Genomic DNA, 27,641 nt, shown 5'->3' with positions numbered 1-27,641 from the left:
CCTCAACAGGGAGTCCCCCCCCCCCCACTGTCTGTAACGCCTCGATTGGTCTCCTTGGTTCATTTGCGTTGCATAATAACATCACTGTGTAACATTTGGGATCTTGTTGGCTAGCGCTCCAACACCTTGTACGTGATAGGCTAAGGGGCAGGACATGAGAAAAGTATGAGAAAAATAAAGAGCTTTTTGATCATTAAAGCATGTAAGCATGTCACATAGAGGCTCAGAATACAATTATGAACCTGTAAACTAGCATATTATGTCCTCTTTAAAGGGTTAAAGGTTTTGTTGACATATGTCCCAAAAATAGACATTAAACATTTCAAGGTTGTTGTCTTCATCAAATGCCAATTAAGGCACTGCTTTTCTGTAAATTACCTTTATGAAAAACTTTTCTTTGGCCATCATTATGGCACAGAAAGACGAGGTCATCATTCTTATCCCTGCTCTGATTGGCTCATAAGTGTTTAACCAGACTTCCATGAGCCCAACATCATACCTATTTTAATCGCTGTGTAAATAGGAGATGTGTTTTTTCTGTATCGGTACTTTGGATCCCGGCTCTTAATAAAGCTGCCATCTAGATGAGAACTTATGGGTGTCAGGCCCCAGGTCTCATCAAACACAGCAGCATGTGCACTGTTACTGCTCGCATTACTCAACACACACTTCAGTTTGTGTAAGCCAATCTCTCTCTCACACACACACACACACACACACACACACACACACACACACACACACACACACACACACACACACACACACACACACACACACACACACACACACACACACACACACACACACCAGACACCCGTTCCCCGAGGCTAATAATTCTTGCTAGTTTTAATGCACAACCCGATGTTGTTCTTTCCATGACTCCCTCTTCTGTCTCTCTCCCATTCTGTTGTTTCTTGGAAAACATTCTGTTATCTTTGGATGAAAATATGCGATGGAGACAGATGGGGTCTGGTATGACAGAAGATGATGGTCAAGAGAAAACTTTAAAACCAAAAGCTCCCTCACGATTTAATGGAAAGTTGCTTTTGGAGCCAAACTGTTGCCTCATTTTGTTATTCCTTCCCCTTTTTTGATATAGCGTTTTTTGTCTCACAAGCACAACAAAAACAGGATATCCCGTCCTGTCCCGGTGTTATGGCTGTGCATGTGAACGCATGTGCCTCTGTGTTTGTGTGGGGTTTTTTTTTCGCCCTGTGATGTAATGGTTGTCATCGGCGACGGCTGTTTGTTTGGCCTACTTTCTCTTTATCGGCTCTCATCATATGGCAGAGGGGAGGAAAATCCCATGGTTGTGTGTGTGTGTGTCTGTGTGTCTGTCTGTGTGTGTGTGAGTGATGGGGAAGTGGGGCTTTACACCTGAGCCTGATGATTAGTTGCAGTAACCCCCCCTCCAGACACACACACCCAGCCAATTCCCAGGTTAATGACACTGACATGAAGGATATTTGCTCCCTCCCTTACCCCCAGAGATCATTAGGCGTTGTTGTGCGACCTGATTCATCTTCCCCTCGCCAACACGTGTCCACTGGCCCACAGTTCCACCAGATGTATGCCCTGCAGCTACACTCCTGCTGCCATCTCTCACCGTGTGTGTGCGCGTCTGTGTTTTCTGGCACAAAACCAACCTTTTTTTCCCTGTCTGTTCGGGGGATAAGGAAACAGGGTCACCATCACACCGGTGTGCGGAGGATTATAGCATCCACCCATCCCTTCCTCCATCTTTCCATCCATCCATCCAACACCTCTTCCTAATATCCATCTCGGGCCCCCTCTGGTCGCTCCAGGCTACTCTCATTACTTTTTTGAGAAAGCGAGCATCATGTCGGGAACGGTCCCCCCCCCCCCCCACACACACACACACTGTATCTTCCTCACTTTTTCTCTCCAGAGGATTGAAAGAGAGACATAAAAAGGGGGGAGGATGGGGGGTGGGGGGGAGTGTGAAAGAGAGAGACAGGAAGATGATGGGGCCTTGTGGGGTGTAAATGGGGTGGGATGACAGACTGGAGTTGGGAATTGGGGTAGGGGATGGGGTGGGGTGGATTATGGAGACTCAACAGAAATGGGGATGCGAATGGGGCGGCTGTTGTCATGGAGACGAGTCGCCGTGGAAACAGCCCGTATTCCAGACAGACAGGCAGACAGGCAGACAGACAGGCAGGCATAAGGGGGGGCTAAGTGCTGAGTGTGTGAATATGAAAGGGTGTGTGTTGGGTATGAGACGGCAGAGACTACGCCCACACACACATAGAGGAACATGGAGGAATGGCACTGGTGGGATGAAGTGTTTTCATTTGTATTGTGTTTATACTTTATTCCACCTTTTAGATATTTTAATGACTGAACACATTGCTGGTGTAACAAAAAAACATCCCATTTTTTATGAATAAAGTATTTACCCGTCTTTCTATCTGGTGCAGGGCCTAAAAATGTAGAGTTTTGAGATAAATAAGAGACGAGACAGAAGGATTGACTTTAGAAATAGTCTGTTTAAGAGCTTGTTGATTTACTGGAGAACAGAGAGGAAGAGCCAGATTAACAGATACTGGGCTTCACTTATTCACAAACATCTTATTTAAATGATTAAATTAAAGAGATTACTGCCATGCTAGCCGCTCCGTGAAGCGGTACCTACGCTAAATGCTAATAGCAACATGCTAATCAGAATCAGAATACCTGCAGGAAGGAAGGACCTGCGGTATCTCTCCGTGAGACACGTGGGACATGCTTTCAACGACGATACTATGTATTTCTTCCAAATCAACAACTAAATGTTTAAATAATACAGCAATTCCCAAATATAAGTAGAAAATAAAACAATATAAGAAAATGCTGATATTTACAGGCCTTCATGCATGTTTGTTTCGGATGCTAGGTTGCTAACTTATTAGCAATAAACACAAAGTAAAGCCAATGCTAATGAGACTAGGATATGTTTTGCAGGTATTTTGTCTTGACCGCCCAACTGACGTGGCTTAAAACCGTACAGAAATGATCAGATCTGTTTACTGTTAAATGAGGTACAGTTTTTCAATAGTTATTTCTGGCATTTGTGGGAATTGACAGATACAGGTGTCAAGTAAATTACATTGGAATAAACCAAAATTCTTCAGCTCGAGTCCCAAAAGAGCACAGCAAACAATATAATGACTTGCTCCAATGCTGATAATGCTTTGTTTGGCTGTCCATTTTGAAGCTTGAAGCTAGTACTCTGCAGTTCAAATGGCTTTGATGAATGGCTAACTTTAGGAAGGACTAGAACAGACTTTAATGGAAACACATGAAACACCAAATAAAAAGAACCTCGTTCCCACAGCACCATTGTTCTGAAGTGTCTTGGAAATTCTGACGTGTCCACAACAACCTTCTTGAGAAGTCACACAATCTGTCTCTCCCATCTATAAAGCACCCGTTTGTGGTTGTGTGACCACTGCTGTGTACTGCAAAGGGAAGGTCTTTGTTTTTGAACATTGTGAAATGTGGACAGCAAATGAAAGAGTCTTTTAGAAGTCTCTCATGCAACGGGACATTGGAGAAATGTTGATTTTCAAACCTGAGTTTCGGCCACATTGTTACTCTCTTTAAAACCAATAGTTGTTTCATTGCCTTAAAGCTACTCCACAACGTGCTGCCCTTCAGTTGAACCATGGCCCTGAAGCGTTTGCCTTTTTCTAATGGGATGCAGAGATTTCTTTGAGCGATGACGCTGTGACTTCAGTAAAGCCACTCAACGCTGAAGGCGAAATCCCACCACTCCCTCTCCACATAACCTGGAATGTGAGTTGTTGCATCAACATTTCATAACGAGGCTAAATAAAGAAAAGGAATTGGATATAGTTAGACCACTGTGCGTGCACCTTCATCTTTAATCTGCATCAAAAATGTTACAGAGAAACCCCCTTTGAGGACATGGAGAAACTCAGTTAAACGGCTGTATGAGGTGAAGTCCGTGGTTTAACACTTACTGGATGCTGGTCATTTGTTAATGATACAACTGGTGATTAACCCGTGGGGACACTGAGGTGTGAGCGGCCATACGCGAGTTAATGGTGTTCATTTTGATGTGTCAAATACAAGGTTTGTGTGTGAAAAAGTGGTGTTGATCACTTTGGTGGACATGTTTCACCTTTCCTTGATAGGAGGCACACGCAGCCTTCATCAATCAGATGGAAAACACTTGTGTACCAATTGGCACGAGTACCAAAAAACATTGAAAAAGTCCCTGTTATGTAAACCCCAAATCGGAAAAATATTTATACAAGGGAAAACATTTGGGGAGATACGCACGCTTGTTTTCATTCTGTATTTGTTTAGTCAGGATACGTGTAGCCAGATTATTACAAAGACTGGAGGAAAACAGCGTGCTGGAATATAATTTAATGGGCAGTTTGCATGCTTGAACTATTTAGTAGAAAACAGTAAGGTGCAGTGTACATTATCCTGAGTATTGGCCCCACCTGCACAGAAACAAAAACATGTGCTCACCAAAAGCATTGGGTTGCCATGATAAGCATCTCACCAACACGGGAACATGATGCTGATACAGTTTGTCTGTTAGCTTCCCTTCTGCCAACAAAAGTGGCAATGTGTCACTTTGTGTTTGTTTTCATCTGCTGTTTGGTACGACATTGTGCTGCACATGTTGCACTGAGGGGCTTCAACAGATTTAAGGAAAGAGTGACTTCCTTCCACAACAGCCATTCCATTGAACGTCACAACAGCAATAATATCATGGGTCCATTTTGTGCTAATCTTCTGGTTCATATTTGTATGTTGTGTCCTTACTGTGACATGTCTCCATGCTTTAATGTTCAAACTGCTCTTTATTTTTCTCCTACTGCCTGTTTCACTGTTTTTCACCCTCTGTCTGAAACCAGAGAACCAAGTCTGCTCTAATTGGGCCTGTTGTGATTGGTCAACCGCTTAGAGATGTCCCGCCCCTTAGCCTATCACGTAAAATGTGTTGGAGCACTAGCCAATAGAGGTGCGACTGTTACGACGGAGTCCAATTGAGGCGTTTCAGGCAGGGACGGGGGGATTGTGTAGGAGAGAAACACCCTCTGTCTGAAACCAGAGAACCAAGTCTGCTCTAATGGCCTGTTGTGATTGGTCAACCGCTTAGAGATGTCCCGCCCCTTAGCCTATCACGTAAAATGTGTTGGAGCACTAGCCAATAGAGGTGCGACTGTTACGACGGAGTCCAATTGAGGCGTTTCAGGCAGGGACGGGGGGATTGTGTGGGAGAGAAACACCCTCTGTCTGAAACCAGAGAACCAAGTCTGCTCTAATTGGGTCTGTTGTGATTGGTCAACCGCTTAGAGATGTCCCGCCCCTAGCCTATCACGTAAAATGTGTTGGAGCACTAGCCAGTAGAGGTGCGACTGTTACGACGGAGTCCAAATGAGGCGTTTCAGGCAGGGACGGGGGGATTGTGTGGGAGAGAAACACCCTCTGTTATAAACCATTATAGCACACTACAGGAAAGGGAAACCCCAAAAAGCTCAATAGGGCCTCTTTAATATGCAGCGCTCAAATTGCAAAAAGATTTTTGGGATACCAAACCTGAGGAGACCGAGAGCGGAAATAGAATGAACTAAGCAGTAGGAAAGCCTCAGGAGGTCACGAGATGCACCAGAATACAAGACTATTGTTTGAAAACAGCTGCATCATGCATCTCCAAGGAAAAAACCCTAAATCAAAGGATGATTTAATGACTTAAGAGTTGTTTGTGCAGATTCTGTTTTACTTTATTTCCCCGTGCTCAGTCAAACGAGGTAAAGAAATCCCGGTTACAGGGCTTCAGTTAATGCACAGATTGATAACGATCTCATTATCCCACTCTGGAAAAGAAGTCAATCCTGCCCCGAAATGTCAAACTACTCCTTTCATTTCCACACTCTCTGTATCACACATTACCTGCAGTACAGTTGGCCATTAGAGCGTGCGTCATGATTCATTTATATCTCTGTGATGAAACATAAAAGCTGTTTGAAACAACTCCCCCACAGAAGCCCACCTTGGCAGATCATCCGACACAAACACCCCCTCCTCCAAAAATAAACCGCAGACTCGTCAGGTTGTCAAAATCAGTCCAAATAAAGTCACTTTGTTTGTAATCGGGTTAAGGCACATGCGTTCCCAGGGTAAGGGAGCTTGTGAGGTGAATCAGGGGACGAAGCGCCGCCCCTCATCCATACTGCAGGGAGTCCGACAGGCGTGCCGCATATAGAACAGCCCCGCTCTGCAGCAGAGGAGCCAGGCACGTGGCTATAGACTGTGTCCTCGGGTTACCCCTCTATAAGTTAGTCACACCCACTTTAGATAAGTCCCTGCAGCTCTGTTTACAAACTGTGGGCTGTGACTCCACTCCTTTCATTAATGTCCCATTAAATCAGTATCAAAAGCATCTGAACTCAACCTCTTTTCTCCTTTTGCATGAGCCAATCTTCTTTGACGTTGTTAAAGAGGACACATTCTGCTCTTCTTCAGGTTCATATTGACACTTAGTGCTTTAATGGGACATGTCTCCATGCTTTAATGTACACAAAGCTCTTTATTGTTCTCATACTGCCTGTGCTGCAGCACCTCTTTTCACCCCCTGTCTGAAACCAGAGCCCAGTCTGCTCTGATTGGCTCTGTTGTGATTGGTCAACCACTTGGAGATGTCCCACCCCTTAGCTTATCACGTGTAATGTGTTGAAGCACTAGCCAACAGAAGCGCGATTGTTAAATAGTGATGTCATTATGTTACAAAAGAAGTAAAATGAGGCCAATGGAGGCGTTTCAGGCAGGGGGGGGTTCAGGTTGGAGATGAGCGAGGCACGTGGCTATAGACTGTGTCCTCGGGTTACCCCTCCATAAGTTAGTCACACCCACTTTAGATAAGTCCCTGCAGCTCTGTCAGTGTTTACAAACTGCAGTCCGTCTGTGGGCTGAGACTCCTCTGCTTTCATTACTCTTTCATTTATCAATAAAAGAATCTAAACTCGATCGAATAAAAGCAACACAAATGTGCCTTTTCTCATTTTGCATGTGCCAATCTGTGTCTGCATCGTGTTTTGTATTTTCATTTCTCTTGGACTGATTTGAACTCGACTGTCCCTGTTTCCCTTCTCTCCCTCCCTTTCCTCTTCCTTTCTCCCCACCTCATCTTCTCTCCTCCTCCCTCCTGTGTGCTTTCATCCCTCTCCGTGTTCTCATCCCCTTAAATCACCCCCTTTACCTTACATCGTCCTCCTTTCCCCCCCCCCCTTTTCCTTCCCTCCTTCCTTCATTTCTTCCTTTCCTTCCTCTGCATTAACTGATGTCACACCTTACATCGAGGAGGGCAGTGCATAGGGTGAACCGAGTTGATACAGAGGGAGTGGATGCAGGGAGTTGACTCTATAAACGAAGGGAGGGTGAGGGCAATCGGGGTGAGAGACACTGAATGAACTGCAAGTGTTTCAGAGAGAGAGAGAGAGGGGGAGGACATAGTTTCCACTCGTGCTCTGCAGTAGCACAGTCTGGATCCACTCAGCAGCTCCCTGGAGGATGACCAGGGCTGTTTTTGCTCTGTCTCACTCCTTATCCTGAATGTTTAGTGCTGATAAACTGTTTGCATCCAAAAGAAAAGGCAAGATAAAGCACAGTGGGCTCTCCATCTCTGATTTAAATACCTCTGCTTCCCAGGGGGGAAATATCTTAAGCACTACTACAGTGTAGGAATACTCTGTTCCAAGTCCTCAATCAAAATGTTACTCAAGTTAAAAGTATATGGATATATCGAATATACTTAAAGTACTGAAAGTTCATTTACTCAAGTTCTGTACAATTCTGAGTTACTTGTAGTTTACTTGAGTATTTCCATTTAATGCTACTTTGTACTTCTACTCCACTACAATTCAGAGGTAAAACATGTACTTCTACTCCACTACAATTCAGAGGTAAAACATGTACTTCTACTCCACTACATTTAATTAATTATTAAGGATGGATGGACATTTAATTAACACCTTTAGTTGCTAGGCAGATTAGGATTAATGATGGTAAATATAATCAGCCCTTAAATCAGACTTTAGTTCACCTGCAGTAAATCCAGCAGCTACCCTGCAGTATACAAAGCCATTCAAACTAGCTGCACCTTTACCAGCTCTGAGAACACTTTAATGATCAATCATTATAAAACATATCAGAGATATTATTCTGAAATGGACCAATCAGACAATGACTACTTTTACTGTCACTACTTTAAGTACATTTAGAGGAGAGTACTTTCTACTTTCACTGGAGGAACATTTAGACTACTTTTACTGTGACAGAGTATTCCTACACTCTGGTACTTCTACTTTACTCAAGTACAAGATCTGAGTACTTCTACTTTTACTCAAAAACAAGATCTGAGTACTTCTACTTTTACTCAAGTACAAGATCTGAGTACTTCTACTTTTACTCAAGAACAAGATCGGAGTACTTCTACTTTTACTCAAGTACAAGACCGGAGTACTTCTACTTTTACTCAAGAACAAGATCTGAGTACTTCTCCCACCTCTGAAGGAAACTAAAGATATACAATAAATGTAGTGGAGAAAAAGTAGAATATCTTCCTCTAAATTGAAGTGGAGTAGAAGTACAAAGTAGCAGAAAATGGAACAACTCATTTACAGTACTTGAGTAAAGGTACTTTACACCACTGCTGTTTCCTCAAGCTCTCTCTGCAGGACGATAGGGATTAAGTGGCTGCTGAAACACACACACACACACACACACACACACACACACACACACACACACACACACACACACACACACACACACACTCTCCCTTATCTCAGCCTGCATTAACTCTGTTTATGCACAGAGCCGCACTTGCCCTGATATTTGAAGTCATTATGAGTCACAGACTCCCGGGGTCAAAGCTCATCTGCACACTCAGCACATTTTCCCTCATTGTGCATCAACAACAACGTCTGTGTTTGTCCCCCCCCCCTCCACCCGTGTGCTTATGTATGTATGCATATACATTATGTATGCCTGCATGTCTGGCGCGTCTTTGATTGTGTATTTGTATATTTATTTGTGTGAGTATCTCTGCCCATGTTGCACGCTGTATTTACATACCAGAGCTGTTTTATGTCTCGGGGGTTTCGAACACCAGAGGCAGCTTTTGATTCTTTGTTGGGACAATAACAACATGCAGGTATAATGAAGTAAAAGAAGAGATCTGCAGTCACAACGCTGCTTTGATAAAAAATAGAATAGATGGAAACGTTTAAAAGTTGTTTATCTGCATATCTACAAATATCTACAAAAGCAGTGTGCAGACAGTCGTGGAGAACGGATTAGCATTTCAATTCAACATACGTGTGTAAGGGTAAAAATACCCCAACATAAAAGTGTACCATTACAGCTGAATATATAATATAAGTGGAATAATACTGCAAATAAATGAATGTGAGAAAATCCTTTCAGTGATGTAGCCTGTCCAATTTTACCTACTTAATATACTGTTTATTAGCCATTTCCAAATCAAATCTGAGCTTATTTTAGTCCATAAAGTATTAAGTTACGGTGAATAAAAATTGAAATATATTTCATTTATTGTAACAACTTAAATTAATAACAGTTAAAGCAATTGTATATATATATTTTTATATAACGAGTAACATGTGTCTCAGTTTTGTACATCTGGACACCAAAATAACCCCCTTTTCTCTCTCCGTACTCCTCACTCTGCAGTTGTACCTATGTTTTGACTCCAGGATTTAACAATGTTGTGAAGCCATCGCTGCGTAGCGCTGGCTTTATATTTGAGGTTACGACTCGCCTGCTGGGAAAACAATCTCCTCCCAAAATGCATTTCTCTTGCAGACTGCGGCAGGATTTCCTCCAGATTTGTGTTTATCTAACAGCCACCCGATGTGTCAGTGTCCGCCGAGAGGAGCGGGGAACTCTGATTCGCTGTCTGATTTTGCCAGACTGCTTTTTGACCCCTGCAGTCTTGGGACAGCTGGGAAACTTCCGAGTTGTGTCTGTCTGGTGGACGTTTTTTTTTTTATACATGAGTTGATGACTTGTGGTGAAAATGTAGCCAAATGATATGCAGTGCTGAAAAACTCAGAGGATACCTTGAGTGTTTCCCCAAGAATTCTTCATTAGGATGAACCTCTGTTATAGGACATTGTTAAAGAGGACATCAGGTTCATATTTGTATTTTGTGCCTCTTCTGTGACATGTCTCCATGCTTTAATGTTCAAAAACCTCTTTATTTTTCTCATACTGCCCCTCTATTCACCCTCTGTATGAAACCAGAGCCTAGTTTGCTCTGATTGGTTAGCTGGCCTCCCCTGTTGTGATTGGTCAAACCGCTCAGAGATTTCCCGCCCCTTAGCCTACCACGTACAAAATGTTGGGAGCTAGCCAATAGAAGAGCGAGTGATGTCACTATGTTACCAATGGAGGCTCATATTGAACAATACAGGAAAGGGAATACCCCAACAAGTATAATAGGGCCTCTTTAAAGTGAAATTAACCAACCATCAGTGACAAGACGTCTACTTTTTAGATCCGTTTACCCAGAGCGACTTCAGTTCTGTGGGCAACCTCCACAGGAGCAATTTTGGGTGAAGTGTCTTGCTCAGGGACACAAATACATGCTGCACTGCAGTGGGACTGGAACCAGCTCTCTCCTGATTCGAATATTAGTGCACTATCCCACTGTGCCACAGCCTCCTTGTAAACCATTTGCTCTCTATGACCCATGATGTAACATCTCCAATAAAGGAGAGAAGCTGTCAGCCTGTCTTTATAAGCCCAATGGATAAAGAAAGCAGTATCAGAAACAACATACTTATTTAAATTAAGGTTTTATATATATTTACATATGAACCGTCACACAAAGTTCATTAGCTGTGTTTGCAGTTCTTACCGTAGTGGAAAAATGTCATGGGGGATTTTTCATTCATGCTATACATTTACTAAAGGGATGTATTATCAAACTCATAAACCCTAGGCAACGCTACATATGTTTTCAGCCGTGACTTACTGATGTCTTCACCAAGGAACAACCAAGCAACGACCGTGTTCGGCCCTTTGACAGTGAGGTCAACCCCCTTGTTAATTCACATGTACACTAACGGCCTGAGCCTCCTGAGTAGCAATTAACAGCTGCCAGCATGGCCGGCAGCCCCTTTTACCAAAACCCTAATGAAAGCCCTCGCACCTCTAAGGTGTCTCTCCAACCGTGTAACAAGCTGTCTTCATTATCAGACAGCCACGGCAACATAACACCGTGCTAATTATGTAAGGGCAGTGGTGGGGTTCCTCGGACTTACAGCTGAGTATGTATCGTGCTGGTGTTCGTCAATAAAATAAAACAAACAGTTGGAAGCTAATGAAGTACATGATCTCAGGTATTGTACTCAAGCATAATTGAGAGGTTGGGTATTGTTATTCCACTTGTACGTTTTATGCATTTTGGAAACCAATATTGAACTTCTTATTCCACTACATTTATTTGCTTACTTTACAGACTCTGATTATTATCTAACACAAAGCATAGCTGACAAAAACACGTTTACAGATGATTGGTTAAAATATCCAGCAGCAGGATTCAAATTAGCTCCACTTTTACCATACTTATACACATGACTGCAGCAATGATCATTATCCATTCATTTTAAATACATAATTCTGAAATGGGTGATTACACTAATTTCTTGGCTTGTTGGAAACTAATATATCTACACTTTTCGTTTTGTTCTGGGTTAGTATCTTAATGGTTTATTGCACTTATTGTAAGTCGCTTTGAGTAAAAATGTCAGCTAAATAAGGCTTTAATATAAGTATAGACAGAATAAGTGTTTTATAAAACACTATTTCACATTCCTGTTGACGGGCTGATAGTAGCTGATCTAGAAATCGAACTGCAAACCAACTTTCTATTAATAAACCTGCAAAACCAGTATAGCTTATTGCCAAAAACACCATTTAAAGTCTTTTACAGACTGGCAGTGGTTGGCATTTTGGGAAAATTAACAAACATGTGCTTTACCGGTTAGAACACTGAACTTCTTTGACGTTATTCTTGAACCAGAATGCAAGACTTATTCCACTGCTGAATAAAAAGTTGTGTCTACATCTTTCACAACTTTAAGTTCCTGGATAAATACAACCAACATGCTGATATTCTGACTTCAGATGAACCAAAGTATCATCATTTGTTTCTGATATCTAGATGAATTGGACGGCTCCATTGGAAGACTCTTCAGTCTCACAGGCAACACGAGGCCTTCTGCCTGCGATCAGCACCACATACAAACAAACGAAGTTGTGCGTGTGTGTTGTTGACATGCTTGAAACACCAGCATCTGCTACGAAGAGACCGCAAACACACCAAGCAAAGCAACATGATCTGTTATTGCCTCAAACCGCAGGTGGAGGAGGAGGCATTCCTTTCCTCGAAAAATCCGTCTGTAAATCAGATTATCGTATTCCATCGGCAAAAAGACGATCGTGTACTCTATTTGTATTCCTTGTCGTTGTTCCCAGAGTCCGCGTCTGTTTCCCACACTTTTTCCTTTCGAAACATCTTGTAGTGATTTAGAGCCGATCGGGGTCTCATGGGGACACAGCAAGGGCCTGCAGTGAATCTGAATGAGGAGGACGAGGTAGAGCGCTGCAGCGTGACAGGATATCAACAGCAACACTTTTTTTATTTCTCTTCATCGACCAACCTCTATCCGCCCGTCTTCCTGCCTTTCTCCCCCTGCGCATTGTTACCTTGACATTCCTGCATCCTTTCAGAGCCAGAGATTTCTATCTCCCACCATTATCTGATCTTGACCCCCATCTAAAGCGTGCCTCCTTCTCACCTCTCTGTGACAGTACTAATCTGATGAATGCGTATCAAATTCCTGCTAATGATATTAAAACGCTAAGGGGATTTAAATCATTTCTGTTTCTGTTGGAGGTAGGTTTAAACTGGAGTAGGGTTTGTGGATTTGTCGAGCTGAGACGGCCATCTTTGATGCGATTAGGGCCGGAATTGCTTTTTATCAATTCTGAATCCAGTGTTGATCAAGATCCTTTTGAACGTCTTACAAAATCCATTTACCTACAGCTAAGACTCTATCTCAATGATTTGTTTGAAATCTGATCACCTTTTGTTCAAGCTGGAGACACTGCAGTTCTGAGTGTTAGCCTGATTAATATTCATCACTTGTATGTAAATCCTCAAAATGAGCAACAGAGGATGATATGGAATGCTGATTTGCTCAGTATCTAACATATTGGATAAAGGCTTCAGCGTATTAATGTTTGCACACCTGATTTCCTCTAAGGGGCTCACTCCAAATATCTGCCATCCTGTCCTGCAAAATGAGTGATGGATTATCATTTTCATCAACTTGGAGACTTTGACAGATATGTTTCACTCGACTCGATTCACCCCTCAGATAGTGAATTACAAAGCACATTTCAGAGGTGCCATGACTACCTGCAAAGCCACTGGAAAGACCTGCTTTGATGCAAATGTGCATGTGTTCGCTCCAGACAGGGCTAACTTAGGTGAAGGCAAGTTGAATGTGTTTCAAGATGAGCAAAGAGTAAAGATAGTGTTTGGCAAATTAATAATAGTGTCGCCCATGGGAAATTTACTCACGATATACAATAATTGACTACAGATGTTTTTGAGCTAATGTGATTGGTAGTCAGTGCTTTTCTGAAAATACAAACCTGCAAACACAGCATATGCCTGCATGAAATCCTGGGTATTGGCATATGTGAGGAGTAACCTATTTACTATTTATTACTGCTATTAGTAATGTAGTTCACCAAGCACAGTGTAAAAAACAAACAATGCAACAACAGATCTCTCATCAGGGCCAAAACTGGATGAGTTTAAAATAGAACCATGAAAAATAAGGACGTTTATATCACATTGTCTTGTGTTATTGAATGTGCAATATTCAGGGTTTTGCCTAAACCGGGTGACTGGGGCACCCTCAAACCAAAATACAGTATTTCCCCGTAAAAGGAAAAATGATGCGAGGTAATTTCTGAATTACATCCTTTCTTTTACTCTCCTCTTTTTCTGGAGAGGAAGTAAAGAAACCAGAACTCTGGATTTGTTTGTGGTTTGAGGTGCGATATATGACTCAGCTTTAAGACATGAAGACACTTTTATTTTCTGCGTCGCTCTGATGCAGGATTCTCGCCGAAAATTGGGCGGGGCTGTACTTTAGGCCGGAAGTGACTGATATGTGTTTAATTTAGAGTGAAACAGTCGTCGCCACCTTAGATATTTCACACTGAACGACTGAAACTGTAAAGCACAGAAGGGCCAAATCACTTTGGGGAAAAAAATAAACAGAAAAAGTTCAATCGAGAAATGTCGCACAGTCTCTCTCTTTACAGAACCAACCTGGCAGTAATGTGTGTGTATACAGTATTCGGTATGTGTGTATGTTCGTGTTTCACTCAATTGTTGTCCTCCAGTGGTAGTCATAACAATAGGAAATAGTCACCCCGCTATCTCCGGGACTTTGTCTTCATTGCTGCTCTAAACAAATCGAGAAGAGGAAGCCCCCTCCACCGAGGAAAATCAGACACAACATATTATTTGTGTGTTTCTTTGGTGTGTTTGGGCTCATGTCGTTACTTTAACTCCTGCCCCTTCCACCTAAGTGTGTGTGAGTGTCCACATGTGTGTGTGTGCATGTGTTTTATATGTGTGTGAGTGTGTGTAATGCATAGGGACAGCTCAATCTGTTCCCTCTAATCGCAGGGATACTGCAGCCCCGGGAAAAGACACATCCTATTTCCTGTGACATGCCTGTAACTTCCTGTCGCCCAGTTTTCATGGACGCTGTCCCAGACACTCTCTTGATTAGCTGCTGGAGTGTGTGTGTGAGTGTGTGTGTGTGTGTGTGTGTGTGAGTGTGTGTGTGTGTGTGTGTGTGTGTGAGATAGACAGTTCATAGGCTTGCTGGTCACTTTGCTGCCACGAGTTGATTACAAGGAATGAAATAGTATCTACCTTCAGTCTGTGAGGGGATTGAGACCTGTGTGTGTGTGTGTGTGTGTGTGTGTGAGAGATCCATTCACATACTATCACAATGGAGACCAAATGTTCTACCCGTGATAGAAAGCTGGTGGCAGGGAGGGCATTTGTCCGGTATACACAGGGGCTGGTTTCTGGTTAAGACCCTGATTTTCAGATAAGATTGGATGAGGGAGTTATGCGGAGACTGTGGCTCAGGGGGGACATGGTTGTCCACCAATCAGATGGCCGGTGGTTCAATCCCTGGGCCCTGCAGTCGATGTGAATATGTGTGCTCGGGCACGATACCTAAACCCAGACTTCACCCGAATGGTGTGTGAATGTATGTGAACCTGACGCTTCATGGTAATTGGACTGTATTTGGATAGCTCTTTTCCAGTCTATGCACCATGAAGCGTTTGGGCTTGAACAACTCAATAACACCTGTGAAAACAATGCCAGTATAGCTCAGGAGGTCGAGTGGTTGTCCACCAATGGGCATCCTCTACAACTTGTCTGTATACTGCATGTTCACACAAAGCTGAGGAGAATCATAATCCTCTAAACCACTTTTTCTGCAACAGAAAGCTAAGCAGAATAATGAGAACTGTGGTGTGAAAGTGGGAAATAGCAGGTGTCTCATTTGAAAGTGAAATTGATGTTTAACTGTGAAGTTATTCTATTCCTATTTGGTTGTTTTGACACTTGAAGGCAACAAGTTAGACTCCCGAACATGCTTATAATTACCAGCACACATATGTACTATTGCCTTTGTTATAGCTCGTATCTTATCAACTATGTATGCAACAGTAAGATATTTTTTGAATGGTAAATCAACATTATTTATATAGAGCTTTACTCTAAAGCGCTTTAGATTTACCAGGTATCATTCACCCATTTAGACCCCATTCATACAGAGCAAAGTGCCACTTAAGCTCCCATCCACACACACATTCACACACGGTTGGCCATCAGCTATCAGGAGCAACTTGTGGTTCAAAAATGATACTTCGACATGTTGCCTGCAGAGGCTGGGATTGAACCCACAACCTTCATATTGAAAGACCTGACAAACCGAGCCCACTTTTTACTCTTCTTTTTAAATTGGACGATACGTTTTTTTTTTACAAAGTATAAATAATAAAGTTCCAAAGGGAAAAAAAGAGGCATGCAATCTTTCAGTGAATCTATTTGTACAAAAATAATAACAACAACCAAATGATCTTTACAGGTAAACCAAAAAGAAATTGTGCGATGTGTAAACATGTTCCCAACCAACGTTAAATGCCGATATATTTGCTCAGGTGTTTTGTGTCCCAACCCAACTGCAGCCGTTGTTGTTTCGCTGAACGATGTGTTCATGGGTCTTAGCGTCGTTAGACACACTTCTTCCAAATATTTTTACACAAACTCACCAACTCCCCATCTTGGTTAGTCGTTCCACTGCCTCTTACTCTTACTTTTGTTGAAGTAACACATGATTCACAGATTTATATGTGAAAATATGCCGCTATACATGCTGTTTCCCTCCCTGCAGAGAAGCACTCTCACTCGTTCCTGAGAGGCAGACCATTAAATTAGCTAAATTGCTTGAAAAATACAATGTTCAACATCTCAAATAGACAGTATATGTAGGTGCTAAACTGCTCGGTTCAGCTGAAGGGAAATGCAAAGTGCGGTTTATAATTATGTGTGCGTTTCCTTCTGTTCACATTACACATTGGATCCATTTTCCATGTACAAATATGTCTTTCAAATGTATTTTGAATCGTTAAACTAGGGTGTATTGTGACTAGCAAGTATTGCTTTCAACTTGGGTCTTTATTTTTTTGTTTTATCACAACATAATGGTTCTGATGTCATTCCTCACTTTATGCAATTTATTTTACCACAACACTAAAACCCTCCTGGAGAAACTGATCTCCTCCTTCATCCCGACTGATTTGTCGACTCTGAAGATTGTAGATTCATAGTCAAATCATTTTTTGTAACCATGCATTAACCTGTTGCTAGGTGAACTGCATGTTTGTGTCATACAATAATAGAATAAGACTCCGCCAACATTCAAGGCTTTGTAAATCAGTGCCTTGGAATCAGTCCACCTTGCTGTGAAGGTGTGTGTAGCTCCTCTAGAAATCTAAAAAGTGGGGAACATAATTAATATTGGAAGAAAAATGAAAAAGAAATACAGTCCAGGTTAAAATAATAAATGTTAATCATCGTTTGGTAAGCATTTATCAATGTTTTGGTTAAAGGCTTTAAAAAAAACATGTTTTGATGATGAGGACCCCACAAGTGTACCAATATAAACATGTGTGTGACATTCCTTCTTTTGTCCGAGGCTCTCTGGGATTTAAAATACTTTGAGAGCAGCATTTTGAGTCCATCTCGCCCCCCTGTCCCTCCCTCTGTGCACAGCCAACCCCATGTTTCCTCACCCCCCCCCCCCACCCCACCCCTCCCTCTTTAAGCACATCCCCACCTTGTTATCGCCCGGCGAAGCCAAAAAAGCCACGTCTCCATGGTGACAGCTTCCCAGAAAACGTGTGACGTGGAGGTGCCACAACCATTTTTCACGGCTGGTAGAGACACCATCGTTCACAACGCACCCTCTCCTGAGTCCTGCCATCACTGCATCGCACTTTGCCCTTTACAACAGCACATATACATGGAACGCTCCCATTCATTAAACCCAGAGGCTGAGGTCTGAATCAACACACCCTTAATAAGCAGTTAGGCATTAATGACGACTATCAAAGCCTTTTTAAGTGGCTGTTTTTAGCCCAAAGAAACCCTGATTTGCATCCAGAGCTCTGTCCAGAAGTGTCACAGCTTTGGCTCCTACATTAAATTAGATGAAGCATCGCATGCAAGTAGTAATTGGATACATCAGAGCAGAAAATAATGCAAATAAGACCAGTCAAGGGTGGAAGATTTACAAATGTATGCAGTTGTCCTTTAGGGCAACTAGAGGACAACTAGAAAGAGACAGAAAACACCATGGGTGAGGTGGGAAACATCAAGCATATGTTTCGACCGGTTGAGAGGACCTATTGCAGTTTCAAAAGTTACAGTGGCACATTTAAAATTAATAATGCATACCTAAAATGTAGACCTACTTATTCTTTCTTCAATCACTAGGTCACATGTTGACCTCAATCCTGGTTTTGAGTCCTTGTCCTCCTTGTTCTGGGTGTCCCTGTTTCCTCCCTCAGTCCAAAGACATGCATGGGAGGCGGAGTGGAAGCTCTCCACTGCCTGTAGGTGTGAGAATGAATGTGTTTGTCACCTATGTGTTAGCTCTGTGATGGAGTGGCAACTTGTCCGGGCTGCTGGGATAATCACAAACTCCCTCTGGCCCTGGCGGAGGTAGAGAAAATGGGATCAAGGTTAAAAGGTTTGACTCGGGAAAGGAAAGTGGTGAAAAAGACAGACCATGGCCACTAACAAAAGAAGAAATATCCCAAGCAATCATCGGTTGAGGATTACCACTTTAAACATCAATTATGATTAGCATTCGTGTTATCATCCTGCAACTGTAGAGCGACATTGTGTGCTATCATTAATTCAAAATGAACTTGACACAAAATACAGAGAGAACAGGTGATTTCAGTTAGATTTTTAATGGGAAATTACAGCACTTTTTAAAACCCGCTTATTGTTTGGGCTAATGTTGCATTCGCCACCTCTGCTGTCGAGATTAGGGGACGCATACTCTGGCAAAATAACGTATAATATGTTCAGAGTCTTGTCAAGCTTTCCATACTAACTTAAATGTTAGGAAACTAGCCTTGTAGCTATTGTGGCGAAATGCATGTTGCTCTACTTCTAGCGCTAAGTGCATGCTAACCGAGCTAGCTACCTCTTCATCGGAGGTAATAAAAGGCCTTTACGATATGTTGTTTACATATATTGCATAAACTCTAAAGGTGTAAAGGAGTCGCAGGTTAGATTTGCTCCTCCATTTGATATAACTGAGAAACACCTTGAGGTTTTGCCAACAAGAAGGTATCTAGGAGAAGGGTTAGAATATGTTAGATGTATACTTTATTGATCCCAATTTGGCAAATTATTGTTGTTACCGAAGCAGCAGTTTGTTCAAATACAAATACTCCAAAAATATTAAATCAAACAGATGATTAAACATGTTCTAAAGTCCCAAATCAATCAATGATTTAGTCTAAAAGTACAATAACATTTCAATATTCCATAAAAATACGTATTATTTAATGTCAAATCTAAAATTGAGATTCATAATCAACCGGGAAAATTGCGATTGACATCTATGACCTATTAGAATAATGACTTTGATTCAAATCCACTATGCAAACACTACATTTGCACAAATATGTACGCACATTCACTGGCAATTTTTATGAATCAGTGACTGATTTACACTTTCAAACCCAATAACCTCAATCAACAACCTTTCATAGATTGAAGATGAGCAGTGTGTCTTCAGAACCGCGCTGAGCACCGGTGCATGCATCACTCGCCGTCAACCATCATGTGGTTTTCCCTCCACTAAAGAACGAAACTGAGGCAGCATTATTTCTAATTTTTGGCTGCCATTATGGGGGCTTACAAAGACCATCTGCCCGCTGCCCAGCAAACACACCCTGTATATATGAATAGTCAATGTCAATTAACTTGTTTCTCAAGTGTTCTCACTAGCGATGTGATGCTATGAAATCACACCACCTCTCTCAGGAAGTGTGTGCAAGTGTGTGAGTGTACATCTGTGTACAGTACGCACGCGGGTAGAGGGGGTCTTAATTAAAGCTGCTTAATATGGATATGGATATGGTTTTTTTAGGGGTGAAAACAAATTTGTGGGGAACATATGGTGCCCCAGACATGACACACACCCACGTAATACAGAGACACTTGCAGGCACACACAAACACCTTCAATGTTCAAAGTGAAACACACACACACACACACACACACTGGCACTCTCTGCCTCCTGCAGAAACTGAAGTGATGGATTCTGGCTGATTGTGTTGGAATATCATTAAAGCTTTTTTTTTTTTACCATTTCGGAAAGTGTGTGCATGCGCGTGGAAGTGTGTGTTAGCGATTATTTCAGGCAGATGGAGGGAGCGGTGGCCCCGTCTGCAGGGTCAACAGGGACACGTTAACCAGCACAGATTGTTGCCTCCCCTCCTTTCCTCTCCTTTCCCCCTTTCTCTTCTCCCTTCATCCCTCCATATCAGCCTCGACGCCCACCTCCAGCCCCTCTTCACAACCTTTCCTTCCCCAGATTTATATTGTATGTTTTGAAATGTAAAAGAAATGCAAGGAAAGAAGTTGGAAGTCAACTGGTAGGTTGAAAAAAGAACTATCACACATAAAGACAAATTCCTGGAATTTTTCGAAGGTTCCAAAAATGCAGTCATTATTTTTCGATCCTTGAACTTTTTTTCTTTCATCAGTGTCATCTTTAGAAAGCAAATATTTCCAACTTTTGGTATTGAACTAACAAACTCAACAAGTGGAAACATACTGTGTGCTCAAGGTAAGAGATACTTTTTCGGTTCCAAAAGAAAAGCCTCACTTATCTGTAAAATACTACTCTTTTGAAAATGGTAAGCACAGCTTCGGTCCTCCATGTTTACTCACAGTGAATTAGGACCTACTTGAAGTAGGTTTTTGAAAATAACCCTCCAAGATGACGGTGCTCAGAACCCTATATGCTTCTGAAGACGTAGTCAAACACTTTCTCGAACAATATCATGAATATTTCTAGAGCTTACAGCAGAGTAGAGTGGCCAAAACGCTTGAGGGTAAATGGTTGGAATCCATACAATAATGGTCTTAAAACATCCACAGGCCCTTATCGCTCCAGTCCATATGTCTTAGGATGTGTGTTTACACCACTCCTCCTACATGTTCCAACCTGAGACGTCCAGAGACACAAGAAGCCATGCAGAGGATTAGGAATCACTGTACCCAAATCCCAGACACGGGATTCCTCCGCCAATCACGCAGCAGGCAGCGCTAGCCTCCCGGTGAGCCGTGCTGGGGAATCCTGGAACAATACTAGTCAAGGAAATGGCCTACAGGGAGAGGGATCTTACAGCAGAGTTTCTCTCATCCTCTCCCCAAAAGGATTGCTTCCAAACTTCCAGAGTGAGGGCTTTTTGTTTTTTTTTGCTTATAAAGGATTGCATTTCAGAAACCGGTGTTTACATTCGAGCCTTCTCGCTGTCACGTCGATTTAACTTCCTTGCCCACACATGCGGAAAATCATCCATCCGCCCACAAAGGTGAATATATATACTCAAGCACATAGAAACCCGCCACAATTAGCCGCGTTGCCAAGAAGAACAACAACAACTCCAACTCTTCTCCTTTTCCTTCTTCCTCTCTCCTCATACCTTTCCTTCTCCGCCTCCCACTTATATTCACTGCCTCTCCTGCTGCACTGGAAGAAACGTTGACTTTAATTAAAAGTATTACGTCAACAGATTTCACATAACTGTATTCAGTTAAAGCTCAAAAATACAAAAATTAAGAGACTGCTCCAAATGTTTCTTAAATCTTTATCTCTGCGTGTATGGCAGCCACTCCAGTGTCTGTGGAATTCCAACACAGAGAAATGTTATCAGTAGTTTATAGAATGCAATGGATTTTTTGTCAAATGTATTAACACAAAGACATACCTAGAAAAAATAAGAAACTGATAATGCTGCTGTGGTCTCGCCCCAATTTGTCGACCCAATACATTTAATTAAAGTCAACTTTTCTCAGTGTGTAAGGAAAGGATTGAAAACTGCGATAGGAGTTTTTTTCCCCCCGCGGTCCGCTAGTGATCACAAACGAAGTGGAGCGTTAGAGAAGTGATGGGCAGGATGGATGAGCCAGAGGGACTAATGCTATTACAATAACCACATACTTCCACAGCCAGTCGATCCTCGCCAATACCTGGTGAAAACAGAAACAAACCTGGCAAGCAGTGGGCCAGAGGTGATACAGTAATGAGGTCGCAACCTCCTACATATTGTACGTAGTTAGTCTGGCTGCTGGCTTTTTCAAATTGAAATTTTCCTACAATTCACTTCCAGTCTGTGTGTGACCCTGTGTGTACCGGTTTGCCCTGCAGCTTATCTGTGGCTCCCGGGGGTTAAGAATAAGTTTGACAGCAGTTTTTTTCTTTTGGCCGTGAGAAGGAATAAGTCTTAAGCCTGCTTGGTGTTTTATGAGAATTATTGATCGGGATGCGCGCATTGATAAGCTGAGGCAAGGCAGCGCTGTGAATGAAGCAGGATATAGTGGCGACCCAGGGGAATCACAACACACTCCAGCCTGATCTCTCGCAAAGCCGCTTGGAACCCGATGCTGTCCGTCCTGATAAATGTACTCTCTCCTCTCCTGCCTCTCTCCCACTCCCCTGCTCTCCCTCTCACTCTGTTTTCTGGGCCTGATGAATGCAGAGCGAATCAATAAATCCATTCCCCTGCTGGATACCTGATAAAATTTACAAGGACAAGCTTAATAAATTACTAATGGGGTGGCCAATTAGTTTTTGTGCTTGCCTGTGTGTGCGTGTGTGTGTGTGTTCCAGATCAAATTCCTGCCCGGTCATTTGTATGCACATGTGTGTATGTGTGTGTACTCGGCCCCTTTGCTAACTACTGAGTTTAAATAATGAAAACACAACCAGGCTGGCTGGAAGTCCGCAGTGGCCACCTTCACCGAGATACCCTTCTGTCAGGGAACGTCCGCACTGTAACCTCAGACACTGTAAACATTACATCATGTCTTAATACAAGCAACCATGAGGAGCTTTATTTTGGTGTTGATTTATGGGGGTCAAAAGCAAAACGAGTTTTCTATAAGCACCACCATTTTGTGTCGTTACCATCTTTTTCTGTATGGAAGACGCACGCTTGTAAAAGACATACAACTTGATCATGGAGAGGTTACTACCTTCAGTGGTCTGGCATCTTAACTACATTGGTCGTCATGCTAATAACCACAGAAAGCCTCGCTCCACAAATGCGGCTAATGTTAGCTTCAGCCATCGCGTTAGCTAGCTCTGTTCAAGCTGAGAAAAGCTGATTCACATATTGTTGTAAAACCAATGACTTATAAACCAAGATAGACTCTTCTCTTTGCCCATAGTCTATTAGTTATCTTCTTTTATTGATATGCCCTATTATCAACACTAAACACAAAGTCTAATGTAAAAAAAAGAACACATTTCCAAACAGAAACCACATTTTGCGTGCCTTTAACTAGCTATCGTCCTGTCACTGCTAATATTTGCCTCTGAAATGGTAAGCATGAACTCTTCCTGGCAGCTTAACGTGAATTACATTTTTGATTGCAAATAAGAGATCTTGTAGCTAGTGCTCTTGTTTGTTATGTATGTATGTCATAATACTCAGGTATCAGTATTATATTGTGTCTGTTTCATAGCTAGTTAGTATTTCCTCACATACTAATCTTGTGTCCTTTAAGATGTACCATGACGCAGACCCCCTGAGGGTCACGATGAGAATTTCTTTGCTGAAATTGTTTCACGTTACCTCGCGTTAAGGTTTCCTTCGCAATATTTAAAGCACGATGTATTATTTAGTTTGTCGCAGCTCGGTCGTTTGCCCCCTCCGCTGTGTCTGGTTTAGGCACAGGTCCATTGCAGCTTCATAGATAACTCCAACCTTGTTAACCGGACTCCCTCTCCGCCTGCTGCAGGGGCTGATTGAGGCGAGCTGTGATTGTGGATGTTGTGATTATAATGTGCTTTGGTTGTTATGATTATGGCTGTGACACATTATTGGTCGCTCTGATAGAAGCACCACAGGAGCTGCATGGATTATGGACACTTTCTGGGTGAATGTCAATTGGAGCAGCACAGGAGAAAGATCTGTAGCACGAACGCTGCCTCAGTCTGAGCAATAACAGTGTCCACGGCTTCACCCGGTGGAGCAGCTGCCGATGGGCTCAAAGCCAGTGACTGTTTACTGTTGGAGCGCTGCCTTTTGAAAGGAGGAATAAGCCATAAATGCATAATGTGGTGTGTCCCTCTGTCTCCTCTCAGAAGTGTCTACAGAGCGTATTATAACTGGGTTGAACCAGCACTAACTTTTCCTATGGATCAGGGGATGCAGAACTTATTGCAATAAACAACAAGTTATTTGGTATTGAGCTCATGTAATACTTTATTTAGTTTGAGCATTATATTTTTGACTTTGTAATTTATATTCAAATTAAAGTTTACATGTACAATTACATTTAAAAGTGGCCATATTCTACTGAACACTAAAATACACTAATAATGCCAAATAAAGCATCCTTTAAAATACCAATCCTGTTCTAAAGTAGACGCTTAATGTAAAGTCTAAGAAGGACACGGTTGGGGAATTAAAACACTTATACTTTTTCCCCTTTGCTTGTGTTTCCCTCTTTATAGGTAACCTTAACTTCTCCAGCTCCATATGTAACGGACAGCGGCATCCAACTAATCATCCAACTATCAGGTAGGAATCTTTGGATTGCATCCTTTTCTCTCTCTGTTCGTACTAAGCGGTTTTTTTTTGACACCCAAAAATGCAACCTTTTGAAAAAGACTACATTGTGCGAAAGCGGTGAAATCAAAAAATTCCTGCCTCACATTTTTATGTGAATGGAAAAAAAGACTTGGTCAGGAGCTGTTTGTCTAACAAGTTAAAGGTTCTGAAAACCAATTTTCCCATTCAGCATTTTAATTCAAAGCGTTAAATGTTAGTTTTTTTATTCAACAAAAAAATCGTTTTGTATTTTTTTTTTTCTATTTTCTCTTCGCTTTTCACACCGTTTGGACGTGGGCAGAGTTCGGCTGGAAACCACCACCAGTTTCTCTGTACATCAACCCGGATTTAACAACATTTGAAAGAAAACCTGATGATAGTCGGTACACCGATGTCTATCAAATCACAGCAACACAGTTCTGAAAAACTCATTAAATTAAACATAAATATGCATTTTTAATTCCAACCTTTGACTTTGGCCGCTCATTATAAACATCAGTGTTGCCAAGCTCTCTCTTCTCTTCACACACTTCCTGTTGACACTAAGCTGCAATTTATGTTTATTTTCTCGGATGACTTCATGGTCATAAAAGAGATTTGATTGATGCCTCAGTGCAGGAATTACTGTGGTGTGTGCTGCTCAGTTACCATGCTGATCAAATAGCTTCCTTCTGCATGTGAAGCTGTCTGAAAGCAGAAATAGAAATATATATATATATATAAATAAGAGCGACTAAATCCTGAGTTTGGCAGGTGATCGCTGAGAGCAGGAGGTGACAAAGAGGTTTTTGGTTGTTAGAACTGAATGAAAGAGATTCATCGGTTCAGATAGACATTTTGTTGTAGTCTTCCGTTATCACATGATGTAGTCAGCTTGGTGTGGTGATGAGGAGTCCTGAGGCACCTAAACCCTGACCCACCTTCTGGAGAGCAATGGCTGTCTTGTTGTACTCCTGCACATGGCTTCCCATAACCTCCAAAAATATGTAAATACACAGCATTGTCCAGAGAGAGTTGCAGTGTTTGGATTTTGAAGGAGAGAGATAAAGGGGAAGAGACACCAGTTCTATGTCTCTCCTCCGTTACCCAGCGTAACATCAATGAGTCTTTTGAGCATTGCTATCTTCAAAAGGCAACCCAGCTTTCCTCTATCAGACAAGACTTTAATTATTCTACATTTGCATGATAAGTGTGTCTGCCTGTGTACGCGTTTATGTATGTATGAGTGCTTAAACGCACATTAGCCGGAGTCGGGCGCGAGTTTTGGTCTTTTATCTCGGCGTAAAGAGGCCTTTTTAATGTGCGCGTCTGGATCGCTGTCTCTTTGCTCTCCATCTGAGTGTTCATCATTAGCCACTGTCAGCCCGAGAGCTTTGAAGTAGAGTCAGGGGCTCTCTCACGATGTGGAATAGTTATGACACTTGGGCCTCGTGTTTTCATTTCCCCATCACGCACTCCTTCATTTTTTTTACACTTATATGTGAAAGTATGTCCTCGTCATTTAACATGCATGTACATTAGCCGTAAACGCTCCATGCAATTACCGTCGAGGAGTTGTTTTTCAACAAAAAATACAAGATATGTTTAGTTAGGAATGTTCTAATAACTCCCCGTGCTTCGCTGACCCCGGTGATGGGAATAGTAATGTGACAGAGTAGGGGGGGAACACAAATGGGGTAAACGATTGTGGCGAATGATGCTTCGCTTTGTGAGACGTCCTCAACGTACACCATCTATACGATGCCGAGCTTCACGCTCAGATAAACATATACGGAGTCAAGCAGACAGAGAAACGTTTTTAGATGTGTACGATCTCCCAAGGCCTCATTAGTTTCTGAATAAGTGTGTGTGCGCTGAGGCATGGCCGCATACATAGTGTATGGGTACACAGCGGCCCGACCAGGCAACACTTGATTGGCCTTAAAGCTCGTCTCAGTGGGCAGTCAGGTGCACCGTGTAGCAGTGCTTCGTTGGCTTATTAATTATGCATTGTGTTTATTCAGTCTTAGTCTACATCGAGCACCGCAGGTTGGTTTTAACCATCCGCTATCTTAAATATAGACACAATGCTGTCCACACACACGGTAGGGCTCCTCTCTGCTGATGTGGAAATCGGAAGAAAGGCCAAAAAAAGAAAACTAGGGAACCGACTAATTATCAGAGCTCCAACTAGATCATGTTCTCGCTTCAATGCTTGGTCTACACAATGTCGAGGAAGAAGTGCAAAATGTCAATACCGTTTTCCAAAGGGATATCTTTAATTGTCTAGTTTGTTTCCAAAACCAAATATATTCAGTTTAATGGTATAAATCAGGAAATATGTATATTAATTTAAAAAGGGATTAATTATCAAAACCTTTAGTAGCACATTTTCTATCGATTGGCGAATCAATTAGTCAACATTTTTGGACGGATACCCATCTTCTGGATGTTGAGGGCATCTGTTGCAACAAAGACAACGTTTGATGCTATTGCAGTCTCGTCGCCAATAAAGCATCTTTCTGCTAGATGAGTGCATTTAAAAAAACACCTTGTTACAAATTTAGCAGCTCTAACTTCACCCTTCGAAAGACTGCAAGCAGAAAAAGCATGCGAGTAGCCCATCGGACACTCATGCATGACTGAGGTTAGTTTTCAATAAAACACCTGCAGTTGATGATTTTTTTATAAACACAATTTTGTTCATCGTTACGCCTCGGTCTTGGGGAACCTGTATAACATAAGCACGCACGCTCTCTCTTCTCTTCCAACTCTCAAACAGTCAGCATGTGTGTGTCCAGACCCAGGTAATACATCTGTAGGCCTGTGTGGCAAATTAGATAGTAGCAGTAAATAGCTTCCTTTTTGTACCTCTGTAAATAATCAGTTTTGTAAAATGTCTTATGAGAGTCAGGCAGGAAGTAGGAGTGAGAATCCCTTTTGTTTAAACCTGGTTTTTGTTGTAGGAGCTAGGTAAGAAGCTCTTGTTTGATTTGCCTATTTTTGTTATGTGAGTTTAGAGTCCTTTCTGTATAGGAGTGTTGCATGTCATGTTGGCTATGTCTCACATCTGAAGGGTTAATTAAACAGCTGTGTCTAGGTTC

At 42.1% G+C, this 27,641-nt stretch overlaps 1 protein-coding gene across 2 annotated transcripts in view; it reads left to right on the top strand.

Moving 5' to 3' along the window:
- e2f3 (E2F transcription factor 3) overlaps window positions 1-27,641 on the top strand; it is a 141,885-nt gene that overhangs the window by 60,742 nt on the left and 53,502 nt on the right. For both annotated transcript variants that reach the window (XR_010167180.1, XR_010167181.1), the window contains exon 7: window positions 24,462-24,528. The gene's annotated coding sequence lies outside the window, so the exon portion shown is untranslated. The remainder of the gene's footprint in view (window positions 1-24,461; window positions 24,529-27,641) is intronic.

This window comes from Eleginops maclovinus, chromosome 13, assembly GCF_036324505.1.
Source record: "Eleginops maclovinus isolate JMC-PN-2008 ecotype Puerto Natales chromosome 13, JC_Emac_rtc_rv5, whole genome shotgun sequence".
NCBI lineage: Eukaryota > Metazoa > Chordata > Actinopteri > Perciformes > Eleginopidae > Eleginops > Eleginops maclovinus.
This window is presented reverse-complemented; position numbering and strand designations above follow the sequence as displayed.